Source organism: Eurosta solidaginis, chromosome 1 (genome assembly GCF_040869045.1).
Source record: "Eurosta solidaginis isolate ZX-2024a chromosome 1, ASM4086904v1, whole genome shotgun sequence".
NCBI classification, from domain to species: Eukaryota; Metazoa; Arthropoda; class Insecta; order Diptera; family Tephritidae; genus Eurosta; species Eurosta solidaginis.
The window spans coordinates 93369009-93386409 of NC_090319.1; the positions used below are offsets into that span (position 1 = coordinate 93369009).

Sequence of the window (17401 nt, forward strand, 5' to 3'; positions counted from 1 at the left end):
GGGATTGCTACTGTTCGCACATCGGGAATTGTAGCTCTTAATCATCGAGAATTCGTAGCTCGAAAAAACTGGATGCGCCGTGTGTCACGAGAGTCATTCGTATTAATAGACCAATAATAGCAACCGTAAGTCGCCTTTGTGCGTGACCGTCAAGTAGCCACAAATTATTTAAATAAATTGTGTTCGCGACGATTATTAGGAGTTAACCCCAGGTGAAACTACGCTTTGTACGAGATATACAGACAAAAGTGTGACCATTACATGTATCTCTATTTCTTTTCGGCAGACGCAGCAGTACCAATTTCAAATACTCCCTGGAGTAAGTGAACGAGGGACAATCCCTATGCAAAGAGCTACTCCAGAAAATTTTTGAACGCTCTGCGAGTTTTTGAGGCAAAAACCACGGATCTTTCCGAAATGTTCTAAACATTGATTTTCTTAAATACATACAAATAAAACCTTTCCTAAATATTATTTTTTTAAATAGAAAAATCAAGCTATTTAAAATAAGAACACCGGCGTACTCCGTCGGGCCGCCCACAGCTGCCTGTGTATGCATGCATGGTCAACTTTACTACAACATACATACATATATGTACTTGTAAATAAACCTACTAATCACTTAGCAACAAATGAAATGGATTAAAACATTTAACTTTTGGCATTTTCCTAATAATATTTATTTAAAACTCGGAATAATAAAACAAGAACTTTCTGAATTAAGGAAATGAACGATGTTTCTACATTTAAATAAAATTTAATTCTGTTTTCTGATGTAAGATTGTACTTATACTAATTCTGACATAAATAATAATTTCGTAAAACTAGCTACCTGCTAAGTGATTAATTTGTAGGTTTGTTTACAAGTGCATATATGTATGTATGTGTAGTAAAGTTGACCATGCATGCATACACAGGCAGGCGTTGGCTATATACAATTGTAGGACGTATGTACCTGCTGCAAGTAAATGTAAGCAAGTTGCTCCAGGTCAGGTCAGAAATTAGTTAATATATTTTGAACCACAAAAGTTTCAAACTTAAAATAAAAAGGGGTTTTTAGACAAAAGTGTATCCCATATTATGTATATTTTTCGAAAATATTCGTTAGGGAAAACAGTATGTAATAATTATTTAAAATATTCATTTTTTCTTCATTATTTTGATTTTTTAAAATTAAATATTTTATAAAGCAAATATTGTTACCTTCAAAATAAAATAAAACTTAATAAGATACGACGAGTGGAACCAAAGATATAGCATTTCGAATGGGGGCATGTTTGCTTACCCATCGATTCTGAGCACATGCAGATCTCTGAAAAAAAATTTTCGAGGAAATATTGACACAGATATTTCCTTATTTCGTGCGAGCAACTTAAAAAAAAGTTTGAGCCGAATCAACCCGGGGACCCCTAGAATGTGTTTATAGAATATGGTATGGTATCAAATTGAAGCTGTTGATGTGTGCTTTAGTACAGAGTAAATTTTTTACCGCTGGGAGACTAGGGTATCGAGATATAGCCCAAATCGTGGACTCGGATACCCCTAGAATGTGTGTGTAATATGGATATCAAATGAAAGCTGTTGCATCAGCCTGGTAAAATGAATAAATATGCATGCGAAGCCGAAATATAGGCATGAATTAATAATACCCACATACCTATTTAGATACTTCCTATTCGATTTTCCCGAAATTTGGTATATAAATTTGGCTATATTAGTATTTACGATCCTTTTTCCGGGAAGTAGACCAGATATGGACTGGGACTGGGAGCAGGACTAGGACTGGGACTGGGAATGAGGCTCGAAGTGGGACTGGGGCTAGGACTCGCAATGGGACTGGAACAAAATACATACCACCCTCTGGGACTGACAATAAGGGATGAAGAAGAATGAGAAGAACTTGAGAGAAGAGAAAAGAGAGAAGGAGACTGAGAAAGAGATAGAATGAGACGAAGGTTGAGATAGATGAAGCGAAAAACACGGAGGGAGGAGTGAATAAAATGATTAGGAAAAAGTGAAGAGGGCAGAGTTAGACGGAAAAAGCTTATTAAAATGTATGCAGATATACCAAATTTAGAGCAGAACAACGTCTGTCGGGTCTGCTAGTCATATTATAAAATCTGTATATATATTATTAAATCAGTTGTCGGGATGAACTGTGATGCCAAGCAACGGAGTTGATTATTAGTGCTGTCGGAGTGGACGTGATTTCGAGCAGCTGATGTATATTTAACACACAATAAGTAGGGCTGCGATGTGTGGGAGGTTGGAAAGGAGTTGATTCCAAGCCACCCGTCCAAAGTAAATGGTGCTGGTGATAAGAGTGGGAGGTTGGAAAGGACGTAATTCCAAGCCACCCACCAAAATCATATCGTATTTATTTATTTGTATATTAATCTATAGATTGACAAATCTTATGCTTATCAATCTAAATACAAACGAATTTGGAAAACAAAAGAAATAACAGATCGAGTTTAACATGTTAATTTTGAAACAGTTATGAGTTCAAGGGAGTGAGTATATATTTTTTTATACTGTAAAGTGTGTCACAAGTATCAATATTATTGCAGTGATTATTGAAATATTGACACACACAACGAAGAGGTTCATGCATTTGAAAATTCGATCTACATGTAATTAAATATAGCGGTTGGAAATAGCGAGAGGGCCTAAAAGGAACATTAAACATAACCTCGCCAAGCAGAAATGGACTGTTTATCATACCTCTTAATAGTTTTACCATGAATAAAACACCAAGCATCTTCCTACGGCTCTGTAGTGAAGGCAGCTGTAAAAGTTTTAACCGGCTGCAGTAGGGCGGTAAATTCCTTGATGGATACCAGGGGATATGATTTAAAGCAAAGAGCAAAAATTGCTTTTGGACCGATTCCAATTTTTCGCTGTGAATCTGACAACGCGGTTTCCAGATAATGGAAGCATATTCCAATATAGGGCTTACTAACGATAAAAAAAGAGTTTTTGTGACATAGGGGTCATTGAATTCCTTTGACCACCTTTTTACGAAAGCCAAAGTCCCTATAGCCCTATTCACACATGATTCGATATGTAATTTGAAGTCCAGTTTAGGGTACATTATAACGCCAAGATCAGTAAAGTTTGTGACTTGCCTTATGATATAATCGCCTATCAAGTACTGTTGTGATTTAAAAGATTTCCTCGTAAAACACATAAACTTGCTTGGTAAGTTTAGTGGCATGACGTTCACATCACACCACTCAACTAAGTTATTCAGATCGGATTGGAGAAGTGCCCTATCTTCAGGTGATCGAATGGGCATAACCAGTTTGACATCAGCAGCGTACATCAGCGGCATGCAGCACTTCAAAACATTTGGGAGGTCATTAATGAAGAGCAGGAACAACACTGGACCAAGGTGACTGCCCTGGGGAACTCCAGAAGATACATTGATAAATTCAGACAAGCAATTGTTAAACACAACGGTTTACTTTCTACCTTCCAAGTACGAAGAAACCGAAGAGAGAAGCAGTGATGGAAAACCTAATCGATCGAGTTTTAGCAGGAGTAAGGAATGGGAAACTTTATCAAACGCCTTACTGTTCAGTTCATCCTAAAGTTATTGGATACAAGGGTTGTGTACTCCAGCAAGTTAGACACAGTGGACTTACCCCTACAAAAGCCATGTTGCGAAAGGTCCACTGCCGAAGATACTTTAAAAGCTAGTTGCTTTGTGGCAATTGATTCAAATAGATTTGGAATGGCACAAAGTTTGGCTATTCCTCTATAGTTTGTGACACAAGATCTACTCCCACTTTTATAAAGTGGTATTATAAATGACTCCTTCCACTTCTTAGGGAATATCCCTTGCCTCAAAGAGGCATTAAATAAGCAAGTAAGGGGTTGACAAAGAAATTGAGCGCAAGTTCTTAGCACAACAGATGGTATTTCATCAGGTCCACTGGAGTAGGCAATTTTCAGACTTTCCACATGCCTTAGTACCTCATCTGTATGAATATATGGGATTACCACTGAGTTAAGCGAAGGTAACATATATTGATAATCCACCAGAGGGGAGTCAGCGATAGTCGAATAATTAGATTTAAAAAAGTCAGCAAACAAATTAGCAATCTCGGAGTCATTACTAGAAATCTGATCGTTATACTTCATCACAGAAGGAAACCCTTTAATTTTTCTTTTGGAGTTGACGAAGGAATAAAATGATTTTGGATTGGAAGAGACCCGATGCTTATTAGTATTCATCATATAATTCTTATAGCATTTTACCTGTAGCCTGTTGTACTTAAGGCGCTAGATGGAACATGTCAATATTAGAACCAGATAATTTGACACGCTTGAAGTGTGTTTTTTTGTTTTTTAAACAATTAAGTTCTCGAGAGCTCCAAGCAGTAGCTGGAGATGCTGAAGGGGTTTTGGAAAAAGGCACACATTTGAAAAATATTGCATGTAAAACGTTGGTGAAATGGATGGAGATCGCTTCAATATCTCCGTCGTACTCAGACCAAGTTATCTTAGAGACTTCATCGATTAGAAAAGATCAATTGGCCTTCCTAAATAGAAACCGGCGAGAAGACGCATTCAGATCAGTAGTATCCCGCACCGGTAAACTGAGACAATCCAGGTATTTTGAAAGTGCTGGATGATAAATATCCTCAGGCAATACCACTGGATCACACCGGAAATTTTCCTTCAAGCTATAATGGCGGCCGTCCTAGTGTGGTGGTAGCGTGCTTTACCTACCACACCAAAGATCCTGGGCTCGAGCCCCGTGCAAAGCAACATCAAAAAATTTAGAAAAAAGGGTTTTTGTGTTAAAACTCGTCTGCCTTGCAGAGGCCGTTCGGAGTCGGCGTGAAACGTGTAGGTCCCATCCCGCCCATTTGTATAAAAAATTAATAGGATCACGACGCAAATTGGAAGAGAAGCTCGGCCCTAATTATCTTCGCAGGTTATTTTTTTATAATGGGCCGAATGGATAAAAAAATAAGATTTTCTTTGTATAGCTTTCTAATTCTTGAAATCTAGTAGAAAAAACGTTTGCTTATTTTATTTTTATTTCCTTTATATTAGGTCGGTTCAATGTTTGTCCGTATTTTCAATACAAATCGTGCAATCGATTTTTAAGTAATTTCTCATTTAACTACAAATGTGAAACTTCACAGATAGATTAAGACTCCGTGACAAAGGAACAAACGAAGAAAAAAGTTCCGTTAGATGGCGCACGGTTCGAAATAATTAGATAAGAATTTGAAAATTTGAGACCGATTTAGTGACAGGGGAGCAAAAGAAAAATTAATTCCGTTAGGTGGCGCACGAATTGGTATATTAAAATATCGTACGGAACGGGGGTAATCTTGCGATCGAATTTCAATAGACTTACCATTGAGCTACAATCTTGGAACTTCATCCACATACTCACTTATAGCAATTCACGCTTGGCATATATGAACAACTTTCAAGTAGCTTAAAAACTAATGTAACTTGACGTATTTCCCTGATATGTACTATATTTTATACATACAATTATTGTATGCATTCTGAATTAGTAAAAGCTTGTTTGTCACCTTGTAATAAATAAGGCACTACTCTTTTCCACCCAGTACTAAAAAGTAGAAAATAAAAAGAAAAGAAAATATTTTAAGCATTTGCTTTATATAAATGGACAAGAATCAGCGAAAAATTTGTCATATATAAAGAAATATTCTTGCCGAACTTGTATTTTAAAATTTTGACATAGAAATTGTAAAAATATTTATGAAAAATAAATATATAAAGGTGGAACGCAATTAATTGACGACATTTATATTGATAAGTTGACTCATTTCCTGCCAACTTTCCAATCCAAGTAAGGTACTTTTTTTTTAACTTTATACTTAAGAAGCTGCGGAAAAAGCTACAAGTTATCTATAGTGAATTTCCGCAGTAATTTCGCGCTCTAATTTGTCGTGCTTAGCTGCCCTCTGACCTATGTGAAAATAAAGAATAGCCCAAATTTGGTATCAATTTATTATGCAGATCAATTATATATTGAACAAGTAAAGGTGTATAAGTTCGGGTGTAACTGAACATTATATACTCAGCGTGAGTTTCAGTTGTACATTTCATTTCAGATAAATTACTTTTCTACATAACACGTGGCACCGCCCGTTTAAAAAAAAAAATGTCTCCCCATTTCCTCTTACAGTAAAACTTGATAAGTGAAATATCATTGATTCAAAACTATTTCTTGCTAAGTTATAGCTTATTATTCTAGTCTACGACCCTTTTAAACTTGTTTTATATCTAAGTTGCCGTGGTCTTTAACCGATCCCGTCCCTTTTTACTAGAAATATTTTCTGCTATAAGGAAAATATGTGTACACAATTTCATTACGATATGTTAATTTTTCTTCGAGTTATGGCTCCCGAAACATTGAAATTGCTTAGTCATAAAAGGGGCGGTGCCACGCCCATTTTTTAATATTTGAAGTTTTTCGTATTTATTGTTATAAATCCATTTGGGAAATGAAATACCATTGATATATAGCTCTTTTTTGCAAAGATAACGCTTATTTTATTCGTCCACGACCGACCGACTTTATTAATTTTTCTTCAAAGCCTTCCTTATAGCAAAGGGAACCTCTCTACCGAATTTTGTTACGATTGGTTTAACGATTTTTGATGTATGATTAATAATATTTGTTAAATTGATTTTATCACAAGTGGGCGGTGCCATGCCCATTTAAAATTTTTTTTCATATTTTTATCAAGTCTCAATATCAGTCCACACGTCAAATTTCAACATTCGATGTGTATTATTTACTTAATAATAAGGTTTTTTGTGTTTTCCAAAATGTTATATATATAAAAAGTGGGCGTGTTTGGCATCCGATTTCGCTCATTTTCAACACCAATCTATTCTGGGTCCAGATAAGCTCGTGTACCAAATTTCGTGAAGATATCTCAATATTTACTCAAGTTATCGTGTTAACGGACGAACGGACGGACGGACATGGTTCAATCAAATATTTTTTCGATACTGATGATTTTGATATATAGAAGTCTATATCTATCTCGATTCCTTTATACCTGTACAACCAACCGTTATCGAATCAAAGTTATAATACCCTGTGTACAAGTACAGCGGGTATAAAAACGAAAACTTAAATACTGCAAGAATAAATAAATAATTACATAAATAAATTAGTGAAGAAAATTAATAAACAACCCACAACATAAATAAGGTCAAATATGGTAAAAATAGAAATAATTTGGTAATCATATTTGCGGACGTTCGCGACTAAATACTGTCAAAGATACATTTAGAAACCTATGCTTAAACAATATCCTTCGCATGGTATACCCCTACTCCTTTACCAGAGCTATCCCCCAGTTCATACAGTGAATGGCACATCGTCGTTAGGACAACACACTGTACATGTTTCGGCCCAGTTTGGCGTTGTAGTGTGAGTTGTGAGCTCTATTTAAAATTACGGCGGTATACCACTTGCCCAAATTTAAATCTAACCTCTTTTGATCGCTCCTACTTTATATGCTCGCGCTAGCTCGTCAAATATTATGTTCCTCAATGCTTGGTGCCTATCTCCTAGTTCTACCTAACAATCTTTATCTTTAAGGGAACCTATTCTGCGTCAAACGAGGCGCTATGCTGTATCATGAGTATTCCGAATTCGGCATAGTACGGCCACTCACCTATGGTGGTGTGTACCACGCTTCGCAGGGCAAAGGCGGCATCGCTCACATGTTGGTCCGAGGTCTTTTGGTTCTTGCCGATATACGCTCGTATCATTTGCAATACTGATCTATCGACCCGCTCAGCTACGTTTGCCTGGGGGGAGTAAAACGCCGTCCTCACATGTTTGGTACCATACTTTTATAATAAGGAGGTGAAGATATCCGAGACGAACTGTATTCCGTTGTCTGGGCGTACAAACTCGGCGACTCCAAAAATGTGAAAAACTTACTTCTCTAGAAATTGAAGCACTTTAGCAGCTGTTGCTCTTGGCATAGGTTTATAAAAAAACCAATTTAATAAAATGATCAAGACACACGAACACAAAACCATTTCCATGCTTGGAACGAGGATATGGTCCCATGAAATTGACTTGAAGACGATGGAAAGGTCGCTGGGTAATTTGTTGTTTGCCCCTTGGTATTTTAGGTCTTTATTTCTTTGCATACGACGCAATCTTTGGCACACAGTTGCACATCGGACACCATGCCGAGCCAAAAGTACTTCTCTCTAATTCGGGGAAGGGTTTTATGGACTCCTCCATGACCCGAAAAAGGAGAATGGTGTGCGGCTTCCACCAAAGTTGCCCGCATCTCCGACGTTACCCAGAGCTTCCAGGTTTCTCCTCTTGTAGTTCTCCCCCTCTATCAAGCTGTTTCCGTTTGTAAATATACCCGTCCGATACGCAAAGGTCAGGTAGTTTGCCTTTCGTTATGTTTTCTTTCAGTCCGCCGTACTCGTCGGTATCAAAGAATGGCGAGTCAAAGCTAATGTCTAAGGCTCTGTCCAGTGGCGTTACTTCGTCCATATTCATGCGCGATATTGTATCAGGCACAACATTTTGCGCTATATCGAAGTTGATGGCTTGTAGCTTCAGGCTCCACCTAGCCAATCTAAAAGTGATCTCCTTCTGACCCATTAGCCATTTAAGGCTTGCGCGGGCCGTGATTATTGTGAAGGGGAGACCCTCCACATAAGGGCGGAGCCGCTTCACACTCATAGCACGCATAGCAGTCTAACTCCGTCACGCTGTAGTTACGCTGTGCCTTATTCAATTTGGCCGACATATACGCGATAGTTTATTCGTTTCCGTAATCATCTTTCTGGAATAAAACTCCACCCACCTCATTTGTCGAAGCGTCGCAATGTATACAAAAGTTTTTATTAAAATCCTGGTGAACTAGCACCGGCGCTGTATTGGACTTTAATTCAATTACTCAAAATCATTGCTCGCTTCGTCGGTCATTATACATTTCTTTATTCTGTCTTTAGTGAGGCAGTCGTGCGGCGGCGCTGCAATGGTTCCGTTATTCCTAATGAAACGACGGTGCCACCCTGTCATGCCCAGGAATTGGTGAAACTGTTTTGGGCATTTTACCCCAAATACCGTACTTTGTTTGTATTTTGAAAGTCAATATCCACGATAGATGCAACACAAACAGTTGTCCATATAGCCCGCGAAGCCACAACCGGATATCAAAACAGAAGGAAGATCTGTGCATTGATGACTTTGGATATAAGAAATCCTTTTAACACCGCGAACAGGATGCAGATAATGACAGCGCTACGAATCTTTGGCCCACCTGTTTACCTTCTCAGAATAATCGATAGCAATTTTTGCGACAGGGGCTGGAAATGGCTAGAAATAAGGCAGAAGTGGTGTTGGTGATCTCAAAGCGAACTGTGCATGTGTTAGTCCTAATCATAGGAGACTATGAAATATAGTCAAAGCCTTTTTTAAAATATTTAGGAGTAGACATTGACTAAAAACTGATATTTAAGGAGCTCTTCAGGGCAGTGGCAGGGAAAGTATCTAGCGATCCCGGTTTTACCTCGAAAAGTCCCAGTAGATTACTGTCAAGTGAAATGTCCTATCTGTATGGCACTGGAAATGCCGAAGGCCACGAACATTAGTTAGGTGGCAAGAAAGGTAGGAAGAATAGAGGAAAGGGCACTGGACGTTCACGTTAGTTCGAAATATACATGAATGGTACAAGCGCAAGAACGGCGAACTAAACAACTACCTCACGCGGATATTGAGGGAGCATATCTACATAAGCGTAGGATAGAGGAAGATCCTTTCTGACCACGCTGTCTCACCGAATTGGAAAGCGAAGAACACGTAATGCTTCATTCCCTTCGTTTTCATGGCGAAAGACTCTCTGTACACAGAGTTGTTGGAGAGGAGCCTTTAATTACGAATTTAGTTCCCGTAATGTGCCGAGACATACAATGTTGAACTGCGGTGAGTAAAGTGGCGTTTCTAGTGATGACGCGACTGATGCACGGAAGAAGGGAGCGCAGAGGAAACCACATGAGAAGCAATGGCGACTAAATAGCCTTTCGCAAACCCCACGAACAGGATTAGACTGGTGTCAGTGGACCACTTGAGGGCATATCGCTGCCCCTACATCCAGGAAAAAAAAGATATGGATAGATGGAGTGAAAAAGTAGTGAGGAGAAGACGGAGAGGGAGAAGGAAAAAGTTAAATGAGGAGTAAATAAAAGGGAAGGGAGAGTAAGAGGTAAAAATTTCTTAAAACTTATGCAGAAAGACCGAAGTTAAGGAGGAAGTACATTTATAAATAAACAATTATTTGGAAATATTCATTTGAATAAGAATAGCTAAATAAACTTGCTCTAAAAACATTTCGCTAAAATGTCAATAATTATGTTGAATTTGTTATTTTGGTAAAGTAGAAGCTGTTTGTTCACATGGTTTAGAATTCTCATTATTATTTACAAAACATTAGATAGGTTAATTAAGCTCCAATTATGTGGAAATTTCTATGGAAATGTCATTTCACCAACTCTTGATAAACCTTTTGTTGTTCTAATCTAGAATTTTAACCGCCTTTCATTCAATTCTGTTACGATAGGTTTAACGATTTTTGATTAATAATATTTGTAAAATTGATTTTATCATAAGTGGGCGGTGCCACACCCATTTAAAAAAATTTTTATCAAGAGTCTCAATATCAGTCCACACGTCAAATTTCAACATTCGATGTGTATTATTTACTTAATAATCAGGTTTTTTGTGTTTTCCAAAATGTTATATATATAAAAAGTGGGCGTGGTTATCATCCGATTTAGCTGAAGTTATCTCAATATTTACTCAAGTTATCGTGTTAACGGACAGACGGGCAGACGGACGGACGGACAGACGGACATGGCTCAATCAAATTTTTTTTCGCTACTGATGATCTTGATATGTGGAAGTCTATATCTATCTCGATTCCTTTATACCTGTACAACCAACCGTTATCCAATCAAAGTTAATATACTGTGTGTGCAAAGCACGCTGAGTATAAAAATTTGCGTGTAGCGTATTTATATATACACTAGCTGACCCGGCAAACTTCGTTCTGCCCAAAATAGATTTTTTTATTAATTTCGGTTCAAAAATTGTTATTACACCGGTATTATTTTTAATAGAAAATTACCGACTTTTCACTACTTCATTGTGTATACAACTTCAAAAATATATAAGTTTAGTACTCAGTTTAAGGCTGCACGATACAGAACATTTTTAGTTTTCTGTCCCGGAGCGTAAATAAATAGCGAGGACGGTTTTCCAACACGGAAACAGGCCACATAGAGCTGACCATGTGAAAAGCATGGCATTTCTAGGTTTATGCCGCATACTTCCAACGACTGCCCTTGTGACTTGTTAATTGTCATCGCAAATGCAAGTTTCACTAGGAACTGCATACTTTTGAATTGGAAGCGCAAATCTGTTGAAGTTAAAGGAATCCGGGGAGCGATATTTGGATATACACTGCTAATTAGTTCATCCTTACTTGAAGAAAATTGGCAAATCGCAATTGGAATCGATATTAATCCACTGCAAAGATCTATCGGAACTTGTCCATTGCCGATTTGCAGCAGCTCTTTTTAAAAAACCTCTGCAGTTCTGTCGTGTTGCAGCAAAACTCACATATTGATGGTCAATGAAATGGTTTTAACAAGCCTCCACAAAAGCGATGACTTCAGACATGCGTTTAGCTCATCCGCCGCTGTTGATTTTGGAATCAGGGGTAGTGTTTGTCTGAAGTCGCCCGACAGCAATATCATCAATCCTCCAAAGCAACGATCATTATTGCGCAAATCTCTCAATGTTCGGCCGAGTGCTTCTAATGATCGTTTGTGGGCCATTGTGCACTCATCCCATATGATCAATTTACAGTTTTTTAAAACTTGTGCCATTGCTGATTACTTTGAAATATTGCAAACAGGACTTTCGTGTAATTGCAAGTTTAATGGACGCTTTAATGCTGAATGTGCCGTTCTTCCACCTTCCAGCAGTGTTGCCGCAATTCCGGTAGATGCAAGAGCTAACGCAATACCACTTTGACCACGTATTGCTGCTAGTATCAAAGACAATAGGAACGTTTTACCGGTCCCGCCGGGCGCATCGAGAAAAAAATATGCCGCCGTTTCCATTATCTACAGCATTTATTAGTTGATTGTACGCACTGCTTTGCTGTTCATTCAACAGTGGAAAATTTGTTTGTACTTGTTGTTGCAAGTGAGTTATATCGTAAGCACGCTCGCATTCCAATTCGCGATTCAGTACATCCCTTGCTTGACAACTTGGCGCTGGCATATGAACTTCAATCAATAGTTTTCCACTCATGAGTAAACATAGATCTTCAATAAGGACTAATGCTTCATTTTTGATGTCAGCGTTCATTTGCAACTCGAAATTTCTTGTCACGAGTCGCAAGCGTTGAAAAATATCTTCTGCCATGCCATCTTTGTACGTATCCCATAATAGACGGGGGTTTGAAGGCTGACATGTCGAAATTATTATAGCGAAAAGTGCACGAACTGCAGTGGCTGGTGAGGAAGCTATTGCATCCGCTAGCGTTTGATTCCAGTGACTGTAGTGTTCAAACAATTGCAATTGTTGATATGCTACTCGAAATGTTGCACAAATGGTACCATCTACAGTCCTTAAAGATTGAAATGAAGTTGAACCGCGTAAATTGACCAGAAGCAAGCGTGGGTAAAAGCAATCATCGTTCTTTGGATGGATACTGTAAATTCTTCCCAATGCATCAGTTGAAAAAACACCTGGATAATCATCTACTGGGTGGCCATACTTCCTGCGTAACCATTTCTTCGACGATGCATTCCATGTATAATACCGAGGCATCTCAGAGTAAATCAATGTTCTCGCGAACGAATCACTGGCGCAAGCATTTATTGTCCGACATACAAACCGAAGATGGATCGTGTTGTTCACATGGCCCATGAACCATATTGGCCATCACCACTTTGTGCAACTCTGGATCTATATCAAAATCAGGAATTTCAGCGGAAATTATGTCATCAATTTGGTCAGGTGTAATTTTCTCCACCATCCAAAGCAGAATGTGTGCGTGGGGTAAACCTCTCTTCTGCCACTCCACTGAGTACATCCAGCATCGAACAGTACCATATACACGTTGTTTCGTAATGAAGCCCATCAAACATCTGAGATTTTGTTTAAACACTCGTGCTGTGACGTCGTGGCGATCGCTTGGTGATTGACCGTGATGCAACAGATTCGTAATGTCTGGCCATTTTGGATTGCAAGTAAATGTTACAAACAAATCCGGTCGTCCATAATTGCGCACGTAAGTCATCGCGTCCTGGGAGTACTCATGCATGTGTCTAGGACTGCCAATGTATGTCGATGACAAAATAGTGAGCCGACCAATATCTGTAATATCCGCATCACTATTCATCGCATCTCGTAAATGAACATACTCTTCAGATCGCAACTTCGACTGATTGTATCGAATGTAATTAAGTCGTTCTGTCTCAACTTTAACCTACATATCAACTGCATACTGTTGGAATAATCGTCGATATCTCAGTAAGTGGTTGTCATAGTTTTGTCGAATCATCCTTCGATATGCGTAAAAGTTCATTGAACTGACATTTTTATTTGTCTCGACACCTAAAAGTTTAAATTACAAATATGAAATGGCAAACAAACATTTTTTTGTACTAAACATTCATTGGATTTATCTCCTTATAGCCTAAGTAATATCCGTCTTCCCCACGACAGAACATGAGCGGATATTGCATTGCGTCGTAAGACCGATGTGTCTCACTTATCCGCTTTAGTGCGTTTTCAGTTCTACGTTTTATGACAATATCACGCGACTCCAAATTTTCTCCAACAACAACAACTGATATTTCGATAACTGTAGGTGCATTATATTGTCTTTCATGAGTTCCTGTTGGTCTCTTGTCCGCATGTATGATTATGCTATGATCATCTGTTGGCATACGTTCCAACGAAATCGTAAACATTTTGATGAGGTTATTGTGTTCGTGTAACATTTGCTGCAATTGATCGATTATTTCTCTTTTCGTTGCATTGAAGATAGTACAACGTCGATTTAGATCATCATGTGAATCTCCCAGAAAGTAAATTTGGATATATTTGTGTTCTTGATCTTGATACGGCAATAGCGATCCAGCGAGATGAAAAATTTGCCCATGAACCTGTATAATTGGAGGAAAGTTCTGCAGTTTCTGTCAAGTATTGGGCTTATTAAAACGTTAAACGTTGGATTGTAGTTTTGTTCATTTACAATTTTACCGCCAAACGACGTCATTTGAAAACAATTGATGTACATTTTAGTGTGCTGTAAGAAATGCCTCGATTTGGGAGATTCACCGTAAAGCAGCTGGAACAATGGCTCTGGTGGTGGAAGCAATTGTGGCAACTTAACCTTTCCCCCCGCGCAACATAATCCTGGTGGTTCTTTTTGAAATTTGACTGTATTGCAATGTTGACAAACTACTGTACTTTGACCGATTTAAATAGATGCGCTATATTGAATGTTTGGCTCATATCGAAAGCCTGCCCGTTCAGTGTTCACCAAAGAAACTTGTTGTTGCCGCTGTTGTCGTCGAATAATCGCATGTTGTGATATTACTTCATCACTTTCGCGAGCAGGAACTTCCCTTCTTCTCAATCGTTCTTGCTGATTGTGAACTTCGCTTCTTCTCAATCGTTCTTCCTGATTGTAATTTGGTTTACATCTTCTAACTGGTGCGCACGATTCTCCAGCATTCTATTTCGAGCTGATATTCTCTCAATAACACTTTCCCTTTCTGTTTTACGTGCTCTGAAATTTCGTATTCTCCTTCTGCTGTGAGAATTCCGACCAATGTTACCATGCACATTGATTCTTGGCATCTAAACAAATATCTAATTGGAAATGATCATACACTTGCATACAGCTCACATAAGGTTTTACCAATCGTTAACTTACCTTTGAAAAATCCAAAAATGAGCTAACCCAACTAAGGAAAAAGATGTAATTTAACGATAAACTATATGTAAAAAAAAAATAAATGTAAGGCGCGATAACCTCCGAAGAGATCTAAGGCCGAGCTTATTCCAATTTGCGTCGTGCTCCTTTTGCATTTCCCTACAAATTGGCCGGACGGGACCTACATGTTTTATGCCGACTCCGAACGGCATCTGCATGGCAGATGAGTTTTCACTGAGAGCTTTTCATGACAGAAATACACCAGGAGCGCTTGCCAAACACTGCCGAGGGGCGACCCCGATTAGAAAAATTTTCTTCTAATTGAAAAACCTTATTTCTAAAATTTTGATGTTGCTTTGCCCAGGGTGTGAACCCTGGGCATACGGTGTGGTAGGCGGAGCACGCTACCATCACACCACGGTGGCCGCCATAAACTAAAATATATATAGTCCAATATAAATAGATATTCGCCGACACACTAAATCACTTTTACCAATTCACTCACTTTTTTAAACCAGTCAGAAAATTATAATCTCCACACTCGCTATTTTTTATTTCGTAAATGTAAACTATTTAACACGAAAAGCTACCGCTTCAATTATTACATTAGAAATAATATTGTAAGCTGTCAAATGGAATGACCGCCTACTACGCTCCAATTTATTTTCACTGAGTATTGGCTATTTTAAGTAAGTAAGTAAGAGTATTGATATAGTATACCTCCATAATGGTTTTCAGGCCCCTTCTCCAACCCTTTTATATATATTCAGCTTCAAAGATTTATGGGAGGTGCCATGCCCCATTTTTCGATAAATTTATTTTTTTTTTTGGTGAACATGGTATTGATATCGTATATCTGCATAGTGATTTCTATGTACATGCCATGAACGCTTTTAGGGATATTTAGCCTTAAAAATTAAGAACGCATGGGAGGTGCCACGCCCCTTTTCCCAAAACTACTGTTTTTTTCATAAGCATGCTATTGATATCGTTAATCTCCTGATCAATTTTCAGGTCCCAACCTTAAACGCTTTTATAGATATTCAGCTTGAAAAATTAAGATTATATGGCAGGTGCCACGCCCCTTTTTCCGATAACCCCCATTTTTATGCGCAAAAATTGTTTTGATATCATATAGCTCTGTACCAATTTCCAGGTCCCTGCCTTAAATCCTTTTAGAGATATTCAGCTTAAAAAATTAAGTGTGTATGGGAGGTGCCACGCCCCCTTTTTCGATAACCCCCACTTTTATGCGTGAGAGTGATTTTAATACCATTTAGCTATATAGCAATTTTCAGGATCCTGCCATTTATTTTTTCTGATATATTCAGTTCCAACGCTAAGTATGTATGGGAGGTGCCACGCCCCCTTTTCGTATAACTCCTATTATTTTGCGTTAATATGGATGGAAATTAAGTGTGTATGGGAGGTGCCACGCCCTCTTTTCTGATAACCCCCATTTTTCGGCGTGAGAAGGGTTTTGATATCACCTACCTCTATACCAATTTTAAGCTCCCTACCTTGAACTCTTTTAGAGATAATCAGCTTTAAAAATTAAGATTGTATGGGAGGTGCCACGCCGCCTAAAATTTTTAATTTTTTCTTCGACTAAACCTTCGCGGGATAACAACAACCAAACCCCCCTAAGGAAGTATTTGATTTGGTTCAGCCGTTTTCAAGTTTTAGCGTTACAATTAAACACCAAATCATTTTAAGGAGGGTAAGAGGTAAAAACTTCTTAAAACTTATGCACAAAGACCAAAGTTAGGGCGGAAGTACATTTATAAACAAACAATTATTAGGAAATATTCATTTGAAAAAGAATAGCTAAATAAACTTGCTCTAAAAACATTTCGCTAGAATGTCAATAATTATGTTGAATTTGTTATTTTGGTAAAGTAGAAGCTGTTTGTTCACATGGTTTAGAATTCTCATTATTATTTATACAAGGTTAGATAAGTTAATTAAGCTTCTAATATGTGGAAATTTCTATGGGAATGTCATTTCACAACGCTTTATAAACCTTTTGTTGTTCTAATCTAGAATTTTAGCAGGCACTTTTACCGCCTGTCATGCCATGTCTTGTATGTAATATGTGTTCCAAATATGAGCCATATCGGACCACAAATAAGATTTTTTGAAATATTTCGATTAATGCGCCACCTATCAGAGTTTGGTTTTCTTCTTATTATTGCATCCAAGTTTCAAGCTTTTAGCTTATCGGGAAGTTACTTAAATTTCAATTACAAAATTGTGTTCGCCCGGCCGTTCCAGTCAAGCTAAATAAAACCGTTTAATAATAATGAGATTTTCTTTGTATAGCTTTAAAACTGTTGAAATCTAGAAGCAAAAGCTTTTGCTTATTTTTTATTGACACGACACAATCATGTATA

The 17401-nt window shown here is 38.0% G+C and overlaps 1 protein-coding gene and 1 pseudogene across 3 annotated transcripts in view; both read right to left on the minus strand.

Annotated features, from left to right (window-relative positions):
• myd (mayday) overlaps nucleotides 1–17401 on the minus strand; it is a 438878-nt gene that overhangs the window by 160336 nt on the left and 261141 nt on the right. The gene's annotated exons all lie outside the window — the stretch shown is intronic.
• On the minus strand, nucleotides 13989–14919 carry LOC137237325 (uncharacterized; annotated as a pseudogene).